The sequence below is a fragment of the Ursus maritimus genome (genome assembly GCF_017311325.1).
Source record: "Ursus maritimus isolate PB19 chromosome X unlocalized genomic scaffold, ASM1731132v1 scaffold_X1, whole genome shotgun sequence".
Classification (NCBI taxonomy): Eukaryota; Metazoa; Chordata; class Mammalia; order Carnivora; family Ursidae; genus Ursus; species Ursus maritimus.
The window spans coordinates 51,227,265-51,238,091 of record NW_024423319.1 but is presented as its reverse complement, the minus strand read 5'-3'; positions in this window follow the sequence as shown (position 1 = coordinate 51,238,091).

Sequence of the window (10,827 nt, the reverse complement as noted above, 5' to 3'; positions counted from 1 at the left end):
ATTTTTCACAGAGCTAGAACAAAAAAATCCTAAAATTTGTATGGAAACACAAAAACCCCCAAATAGCCAAAGCAATCTTGAAAAAGAAAAGCAAAGCTGGAGGCATCACAATTTCAGACTTCAAATTATATTACAAACCTGTAGTGATCAAGACAGTATTGTACTGGCACAAAAACAGACAGATCAATGGAACAGAATAGAGAACCCAGAAATGGACCCACAACTATATGGTCAACTGATCTTTTGACAAAGCAGGAAAGAATATCTAATGGAAAAAAGACCATCTCTTCAACAAATGGTATTGGGAAAACTGGACAGCTACATGTAAAACAATGAAATTGGGCCACTTTTTTATACTATAGACAAAAATAAATTCAAAATGGATGAAAGACTTAAATGTGAGACAGGAACCCATCAAAATCCTGGAGGAGAAAACAGGCAGTTACCTCTCTGACATTGGGCATAGCAACTTCTTACTAGATATGTCTTCAGAGGCAAGAGAAACAAAAGCAAACATGAATTATTGGGAATTCATCAAGATAAAAAGCTTCAGCACAGTGAAGGAAACAACAAAACTAAAAGACAGCTTTCAGAATGGGAGAAGATATTTGCAAAGGATACATCTGATAAAGGGTTAGTATCCAAAATCTATAAAGAACTTATAAAACTTAACACCCAAAAAAGAAGACATACAGATGGCTAACAGGCACATGAAGAAATGCTCAGCATCACTTATCTTCATGGAAATGCAAATCAAAACTGCAATGAGATACCACCTCCACCTGTCAGAATGGCTAGAATCAACAACACAAGAAACAACATATGTTGGTGAGGATATGAAAAAAGGGGAACCCTCTTACACTGTTGGCGGGAACGTAAACTGGTGTAGCCACTCTGGAAAACAGTATGGATATTCCTCAAAAACTTAAAAATAGACTGCCATATGACCCACCAATTGCACTACTAGATTTTTACCCAAAGTATACAAAAATACTGATTTGAAGGGATACATGCACCTTGATGTTTATGGCAGCATTATCAACAATAACCAAATTATGTAAAGATCCCAAATGTTCATCGGCTGATGAATGGATAAGGAAGTAGTGGTATATATATACAATGGAATATTTCTCAGCCATAAAAAAAGAATGAAATCTTGCCATTTGCAATGATGTGGATGAAGCTAGAGAGTATTATACTAAGTGAAATAAGTCAGTCAGAGAAAGACAAATACCATATGATTTCACTCATCTGTGGAATCTAAAAAACAAAACAGATGGACCTAGGGGGAAAAAAGAGTCAAACCATAAAACATACTCTTAACTATAGAGAACAAACTGAGGGCTGCTGGAAGGGAGGTTGGCAGGGGGATGGGTTAAATGGGGGATGGGTATTAAGGAGGTCACTTGTTGTGATGAGCAGTATTATACGTAAGTTATGAATCACTAAATTCTACTCCTGAAACTAATATTATACTATATGTTAACTAAGTGGAATTTAAATAAACACTTGAAAGTACAAAAAAAAGGTAGGTAAGGAAAAGAATATCTAAACATAATAGAAGGTAGTATGGGATAGTGGCTATGGGCATGGGCTTTGAAAATAGACACACCAAAGTTCCAATATCTATAACTTAACCTCCCTAGCTTATGAGATTAACCAATTGTGTGCTTTACTGGTTCCCAATAAGTAAGAGTTAGAGAAACTGTAGATTTCCTATCATAGATATTCTGACACCTTTTATAAGATTTCAGTAGATCCAACTAAATTGCTTATAAGTTTAATAAATGTTTGTACTGAAATGTAACATGTATTCCAAACAGTACATAAATCACTAGCATATAGCTCAATCAATTTTCACAGAATGAACTGTGTAATCATCACCCAACTCAAGAAATAGAAATTACTCAAATTCAAAATTTCTCTTTCATTTCCCTTTCCATTTATTATTCTCTTCTCTCTAAGGCTAATCACTATTTATTAATATAGATTAGGTTTGTGCTTTTGAACCTTATATATTTTTAATGAAAGAGTATGCAGTCTAATGTGTCTGACAGCTTTCAGCCAACATTATGTTTGTGAGATTCATTCATGCTATTGTCTGTGGTAATTGTTTGTTCATTTTCATAACTTGAAGCATTGAATTATCTGAATGCACCTTAGTTTATGTACCTATTCTCTTGTTGATAAACATTTATATTCTGACTCTGATATAATGCTGCTGTGAAATTTCTTGTACATTCTTCTGATGACTGTATGTATGCATTTATATTGGGTGTAAAATTCTGGGGTCATAAGCTAAGCATATATTCAGCTTTATTCAAGCAGAGAAGTTTTCCAAAGTAGTTATACCAATTTACACTTCTACCAGCAGTGTATGAGAATTCCAGTTGCTCCACATCCTAGCCAACACTTAATTTTGACAGTTTTTTTTAACTTCGGTAATTCTGGTGGGTATTATCATTGCTATTAAAGCATGTATCTTGTTTTATATAGGTAAAAACAATTGTGGGAATATTTGATTATCAAGATTCAGCAAAATTAGGCATGTTGAGTAGGATTACTTAGAGACATTCCTACTGCCCATTCTATTTCTCAGACTCAAGTCTCAAAAAGGAAAGTTTTAAAAGGAAGGAAAATCCCAAAAGTTATTTTGTGGATATCAATAAACTGATTCTAAAGTTTGTATAAAGTTTTATTCTAAAGTTTATATATATAAGACCCAGAATAGCCAATATAATATTCATGAAGAAGAAGCCAGAGGACTGACACTACCTGATTTCAAGATTTTACCATAAAGCTATATTAATCAAGACAGCATGGTTTTGCTGAAAGAACAGACAAATAGATCAGTGAAACAGAATAGACAGTTCAGAAATAGATCCATGCAAATATAGTTAACTGATCTTTGACAAAGGATCAAAAGCAATACAATGAAGACAGTCTTTCAATAAATGGTGTGGAAACAAACAGACATCTGCATGTAAAAAAATGAATCTAGACAAACCTTACATTCTGTACAAAAATTACTTCAAAATGAATCATATGCATAAATGTAAAACTCAAAACTATAAAACTTCTAAGAGATAACTTAGAAAATCTAGATGACTTTGGGTTTGGCAATGAATTTTTTTTAAGATTTTATTTATTTGTTTGACAGAGAGACAGCAGCGAGAGAGGGAACACAAGCAGGGGGAGTGTGAGAGGGAGAAGCAGCCTTCCAGCAGAGCAGGGAGCCCGATGCGGGACTTGATCCCAGGACCCTGGGATCACGTCCTGAGCTGAAGGCAGATGCTTAATGACTGAGCCACCCAGGTGCCCCTTGGCAATGAATTTTTAGATATAACACTAAAGGCATGATCCATGAAAGAGATAATTGATATTAAAATGAACAACTTCTATTCTGCAAAAGACACTGGTGAGAGAAAAAGAAGACAATCCAGAGACTGGGAGAAAATACTTGCAAAACACGTATTTGATAAATAACTGTCATCCAAAACATACAAAGAACTCTTAAAACTCGACAATAAGAAAATGAACAACACAATAAAATGGGTAAAAGATCTGAACATACATCTCACCAAAGCAGATAAATCGATGGCAAATAAGCATATGAAAATGTACTCAATATCATGTGTAATTAGGAACTGCAAACTAAAACAACAATGGGACCACTACACATCTTATTAGAAATGCCAAAATCTAGAACACTGACAACACCAAATGCTGGTGAGGATGTGGAGCAACAGAAACTCTCATTCATTGTTGATGGGAATACAAAATGTTACAGTCACTTTGGAAGACAGTTTGGTAGTATTTTACAAAATGAAACACACTCTTACCATACAATCTAGCAATCATGCTCCTTGGTACTGAGTTGAAACTTATGACCACAGGAAAACCTTCACAAGGATGTTTATAGCAGCTTTACTCATCATTGTCAAAATTTGCAAGCAACCAAAACGTCCTTCAGTAGGTGAATGGATAAATAAACTAATAAATCCAGACGATGGAATATTATTTAGTGCTAAAAAGAAATGAGCTATCAAGCCATGAAAAGACACAGAGTGAACATAACTGCATATTACTAAGTGAAAGAAGCCAATCTGAAAAGGCTACATACTGTATGATTTCCCCTATATGACATTCTGAAAAAGGTAAAAACAGAGAAAGAAAAAAAAGTCAGTGCTTGTTAGGGGCTAGGGCCAGGGAGAGATGAATAGGAGCACAGAGGATTCTTAGGGCAGTGAAAGTATTCTGTATGAAGCTACAATGGTGAATACATGTCATTATACATTTGTCCAAACCTGTTGAATGTATATCATAAGTGAGCCCTAATATAAACTATGGACTTTGGGTGATAATGATGTGTTAATGTAGGTTCATCAGTTGTAACAAATATACCACTCTCGTGCATGATGTTGATAGTAGGTGAGGCTATGCATGTGTGGCAGCAAGGGATATATGAGAAGTCTCTGTACTTTCTGCTCAACTTCATTGTGAGCCTAAAAACGTTCTAAAAAATGAAGTCTATTGGAAAATAATTGACAGTTCCTGGGGGATATACTAAGGAAGTGGCCATTGTGGGCTTTATCATAAGAATACTGAAAGGCCAAGGATTGCAGGAATTTTTAAGCAAGCAAGCTTTTATTCAGACTCATCAACTCTCAATTAAAATGATGTTTTTATTGTCTTCATTATCTAATAATGGGAGACAAAAATTGGAAATACATTTCTGGGCCTCTATTTTCCACCATGTGGGGTAGAACCGGTCTTTATGTAGGTAGTCACCTACATGGTAGGATATAGGGGATGCCTAAAGGCTACATTTGACCTAAAATATCACCTACTATTCTGCCCTAATACCTCCTTATTACTCTCCTGGATTGAAACGTGTCCTGCCTGCTTCTCATTTTAACACATCTCTTATGTAGCCCATAAGAAATGACACATATAAGGTGTTCAAGAACTGTTTGTTGAATAAAATAGCTATTGCTTTGGATCTTTTAAAAATAGAATAACACTCATGTACCATGTTAAAAATAAAAAAAGTTTGAGTATTCTCTTTTTACTTCTCAAACTTGTCAAAGTCATATTCTTAAAGCTTTGACATCTTACAAATTTCTTTTGAACTACTGTGTTTATTTTCCTTCTTACAAGGGCAAATAACATGACTTTGAAACAAATAGACCCTTTTAAAGTGGGTTGACAGTCCAATTGATTTTGAATTCATTGATGTTGCAGTTTGGCATGCTCATTCTCAAATGGGCTGATTTCCATATTTGGAATATAAAGTGTACGTATAAATAAAAATTACTCATACCTTTTATTTACTGTTTCTCCTAGTAAAAATGTCAGTTGGCACTCTAAAGCCTTTAAATAAAATAAAAAGTAAATTAGAAGCTATATCTATGAGTTCAGCTTTATTTCTTGTTCTCTTTTCTGTTATACTCCTTTTAAGGCATGCAAAGTGGCAACAGTGTGGATCTTCTGCCATTATGGCTATTACCTCACCACCTGGTCTGGCCTCAAATCACTGTAATGCCTTTGTGGACATACAACCATTTCATTCCTAGCTTTCTGATCAGTGAGTGTTTGATTCTGTACTGATATATAACTAATCTGCTTTAGAATTAAAATAGTTTGGGATTTTGAAAAGTATCCTAGGAAATGAAAACTAGAAATAATAATTGAGGTAAATAAAAAAATCACACATTTGTATGAAAACCATCTGTGATGAAGTTGTGGTAGAGAAAGAGAAAAGCTAAAAGTTAAATGAGTCCTTGTCTTTCTGGATACAAAGTCAATATAACATAGGATGAGGAAAAAATTTCCTTTGGAGTATTTTACTATCTAATTCCAGAGTGTGGGACTTATGTTTTCCCCCACTATTGAGCACTGTGTCAGAAAGATGTGAATTAAACAAATAACTAAAAATACATTTGATGCTTAGGTCCCTAGGCCTTGAAATGATAGTTTAGCAAATATTAACCTAGTGCCTGACTTGACTCCAAGGAGAGTTTTACAAACTTACTTAAGAGCATGATCTCCAAAAAATAAATTTTGTAATCTTTTTTCAGTTTTTCCTGTGAAATGCCAATAAAGCTCAAGTAACCTCAATCAACAACGTCCTAATCCAAATATCTAGCTCACAAGAACCTAGTTATTCCACAAATATCTTTTTCCCCTCACACCAATATCCTCTCAAGTATTAGTAGTCTTCCTTGTTTGAGAATAGCAGCAGCTCATCTGTAGCAAGAATAGCTTTTTTAAGTCTTTTAACTGCCCCGTTTATATTTATTGAATTCAGAATACAGTAGCAATAAGCCAAATCCTATCAAGATGGGATAAATGATCCTATAAACATTGGGGTGCATGTATTCCCTTGAATTAGTATTTTCATATCTTTAGGTAAATATCTAGTAGTGCAGCATAATCTACAATAGCCAAATTATGGAAAGAGGCCAAGTGTGTATCGACTGATGAATGGATAAAGATGAGTGGATAAGGATATATACACAATGAAATATTACTCAGCCATAAAAATAATGAAATCTTGCCATTTGCAATGATGTGGATGGACCTAGAGAGTATTATGCTTAGTGAAATAAGTCAGTCAAAGAAAAACAAATAGTATATGATTTCACTCATATGTGGAATTTAAGAAACAAAACAAATGAGCAAAGGGGAAAAAAGAGAGAGGCAAACCGAGAAACAGACTCTTAACTATAGAGAACAAACTGTTACCAAAGGGGAGATGGGTACAGGAATGGGTTAAACAGGTGATAGGGATTAAGGAGTGCACTTGTGATGAGTACCAGGTGTTGTGAGGAAGTGCTGAATCACTATATAATATTACATTGTATGTTAACTAACTGAAATTTATATCAAAACTTAAATTGAAAAAAAGATGAGATGAATGATTACTATTCTCTAGTTACTTTGCCCAAATATGGGTTCCTGGTTTATGCAATCAAGTACAAAATTCTAATGCAACCAACTTTTTTCAGTCATTATTACTAGACTTTGGACATCACTGTTTTTGCTGTTAGGTACACAAGCTGATAACAAGTGCCTTTCATCCAGACTTGGCTAAACTAAAGAGAGGACATCTAGATGGAAGAGAAAGGGGGTAATTTTGATTCCCTTTGCCAATGCTAGGACTTTCTGAGTACTCTTTAGGCTAGATTGAAAGAGCACAGACTTTGTGAAAATATTTTAAGGAAAGTTTCAAGTAAAACTCAACAGTGTATCATTACTTAGTAATGCCTGGAGCCTGCATCTCCCTATCACCTTTATCACAATAAACTCATAAAGGCATAAAACTATGCAGAGCTATGCTAGACATGTTAAAAAAATGTCTGCTAAATGTCTCCTATGGCACATTTTTCTCCTTTTTCTTTTCCATTCATCATTTTCTCCTTATGGAGTTTTGAACTGGGCTGAAATAGGAAAAAAAACCCAAAAACCATTACTATGGTTCCTGTAGTGTAGCTGTTTTGTTCTTGTTATTTTTGCCTTTACATTTTTTGTTTTTTGTAACACTGTTCTAAGAAATATTAGAGGACAGCATAAACATATATTATGTGATTAAATACTACTATCTTTATCTCAATCCATTTAGGACTTTTCTAAAAATAGTAAGTTTATACAAATGTCATCATTAAGAGTTGAGGCTGTATTATCACTACTTCTGAAAGATAGTTTCACAATTGGCAAAACATACATAAAATTTCCTTGGTTATCAGATAATTACTTAGGCATTATCTCCTTTTGTATGGACTATCTTGGTGAACCATCTGGTCATCCAAGAAAGAAACCTGAGAATCATCCTTGAGTTATTCTTCTCTTCAAATTCACACACCGATCCATGTTGATTCTACCTCTTTGAAGTATTTTGAATATTTTCTAGAAACCTATAATTAGTAACTCCAATCTTGTTTATCAATTTCCATTTCTACTACCTTAGTTTTGGTTTTTCATCAACTGGATAATTATAAATCTCCTACCTATTCTGCCTCCTATCAGTCACTCTTCTTCTAAACATGCCTAAATATAACAAAACATTCTCTCAAAAATGCAAATAGTAGGTCATTTAAAAATCCATAAGAGACTATTCATTGCCTTTACAACAAAGCTCACACTCCTTAATATGGATTACAAGGAATTGGTCTTCACTTACCTCTCCAAGTTCATCTCTGGCCACTTTCCCTTCATAACTCCAACCAGTTTGGTCTCTTTACAGTTTCTTCATCTTGGAGGCTTCTTACTCCATCCCTTTATACTAAATGCCATTGTTTCCTATGCTTGAGAAGTTTCTCTTGAACTCTTCACTACCATACCCCAGTATCTTTTTATTATTTTGAATTGTGTTTAATGGAACATAATAGAAAAGTGACTACAATGGCTTGAACAGAAGTCCAAAGGAAATAGAAGTTGCATGATAGCAGCAGGGACTCCTGCTACAAGATGATGATTCCATCTCTAGGATTCATATCTGCATTCTAAGCATTAAGAAACCTGTTAGTTAAGTTCATTTTCATTGGGGAAAAATGGTTTTCAACAAAGCTCCATCCAAAAGACTTTTTCCTACATGGTTAGTCATACCTAGAATGGTGTATAAAGGAGTACATAGTTTTTAACTAGACACAATGCTGTCTCAAAAAATTCAAGGTTCTGTTTGTGTATAACAAGGGAAGAATGGATACCATCTACCACAACCTTTTACCTGCTTACTTCTTAAAAGATTCAGATCAAGTTTTACCTTCTCTTGGAAGCTTTTTGTAACACCACAAGCCTAGGCCTTCTGTATTCCTGACTAGTGCCTGGAAAATAGAAGGCACTGAATGCATTTGGTTGACTGAATGAATGAATGAAAGTTACCTCTATTTCTTGTGCTTTTAGCATACTATAATGTAATCATAGTTTAGATGCTTGCTGCTTCATGAACCTAAAAGTTTTCTAAGGCCAATGGCTGTGTTTTTTTCATCTCATTATTCTACAGTATCTGATATATTGTAATCATTTAATAAATGTTTGTTGAATGCATATTAACAAAACACATTTTAAGATGACAGTGTATAAGGAACTTGCAATATTCATTCAAATTAAATTTTCCCCTATGTTGGGGAATGGCAACAAGCATCTATCTAAATAAAGTTAGCACAGGAATACACTAATCTTAGTGTCTAGCTTAGATCTCCAACAGCTAATTGATCCCAATAACTGAAGTCATTGTATTTCTGTCCATGGGTTCAACCTCATCCCCAATCTGGAACCATAATCTTAATGATGAGAACTGCCATCTTCAATTTAGCTCTCATTCTGACATTCTTCCTTATTATAACCAGTCTTAGCTACATGCCTAACCTAGAATCCATGTCTAGAGTTTATCTTTGTGATTAGGTTATGTCTGCTTTGAACATTATCTTCATGATTTGTTCCTTGCCAGCTGTTGCAAGACCCCTTTTATACCAATTATTGGCCTATCTGGACCTCAACATATCAGCTGGGCTCTGTTTAACTATCTAGGCCTCTTCCTAATGCCTGCTGCTGGAAACTTTCCAAGTTGCCTGACTCCCTGTCTGCCTGACACCTTTAAGTCTGTCCAGGTTTCCAGCATCATCCATCCTCTCCTTCTCTGTTCCATTCTGTTAGTGCAGCCAAAGCCTGGCTCTGACATTTGTGAGTGGGGTTGGGTTCACCTGAGGAGCACTTTATCATAATAACAGAAACCAAAGAGTGGCAGATATTTGATAAGAATTCTAAGAAATATTCAGATGGTTGAGTGAAACAAAACTATTAAATATATATCTATCTAACTAATTTGTATAATGCTTGCTGTTTCTTACAAGTTTTAGGAAGCCAACAACTGCATTTTTCTTTTTCATACAAGTGGTGGCTACCATCAACCTGTCTATTTCAGATTTATGGTTGTAGCTGCAGAAAAGTATAAACTTATTGCTTTTCACAACAGTGAGAGTTACCTTGTTTACTTTAGTGACAGTTATTAGTAAGTGGAAGCATCAGTAAAAAGACCAAAAAAAAATCTAACATATCTGCTTTTTATGAAATATCATTATATGTCAAGTCAAATCCTCTCCTTTATGTATGAATGACTCTACTTCTATGCCCAGTTGTCTACATAGGGAATAATTCCTCCCTACTCTCCTAATATGCCTATACACAGATTCATTTGAAATAACCTTCATAAAGGTAGGTAGCAGATAATTCATGTCTACACAAATATTGTGGAAGTTGGCAGATGCTCAAATTTCTATGACTTATACATTAAAGCCTACAGATACTAGTTTCATTATTATAAAGCACAAGGGTGATTCTTTCTCTTTAATTCTTGTGAATGAGGCCTGCTAATTTTCTTAGTTCTTCATCCATTTTGCTAATAATGATTGAGCTATAATCAACTTTAAATATCACAGCTTAACTGTGCATAATATAATATAACAATATAATTAGCAATTGCCAGGGCAGATTTGCCAAAATCATACCTTCCCTTTTGCCATGGTGCTCTATGTCTTAGAACTACAACTAAGCACAAGTGGAGTAGACATGGGCAATACTTTCGTCCTATCTCATTACTCTAATATAAGTTCAATCTTTATTGAGAGCCTACTATGTGTGCAGTTCTGTACTAGGTAAAAGACTATCAAGAAGTCTGAGTCAAGATGCCTGCCCTCAGGAAGCTTACCATCTAATTGACTGAAAGAGGAGACAGTACTCTCAGTAATAATTAGGAGCCAAAGACTCAAATAAAAATAGAAAACCACAGTATATGTGAAATCTCAAACTCAGTTCAACTTCCAGGAG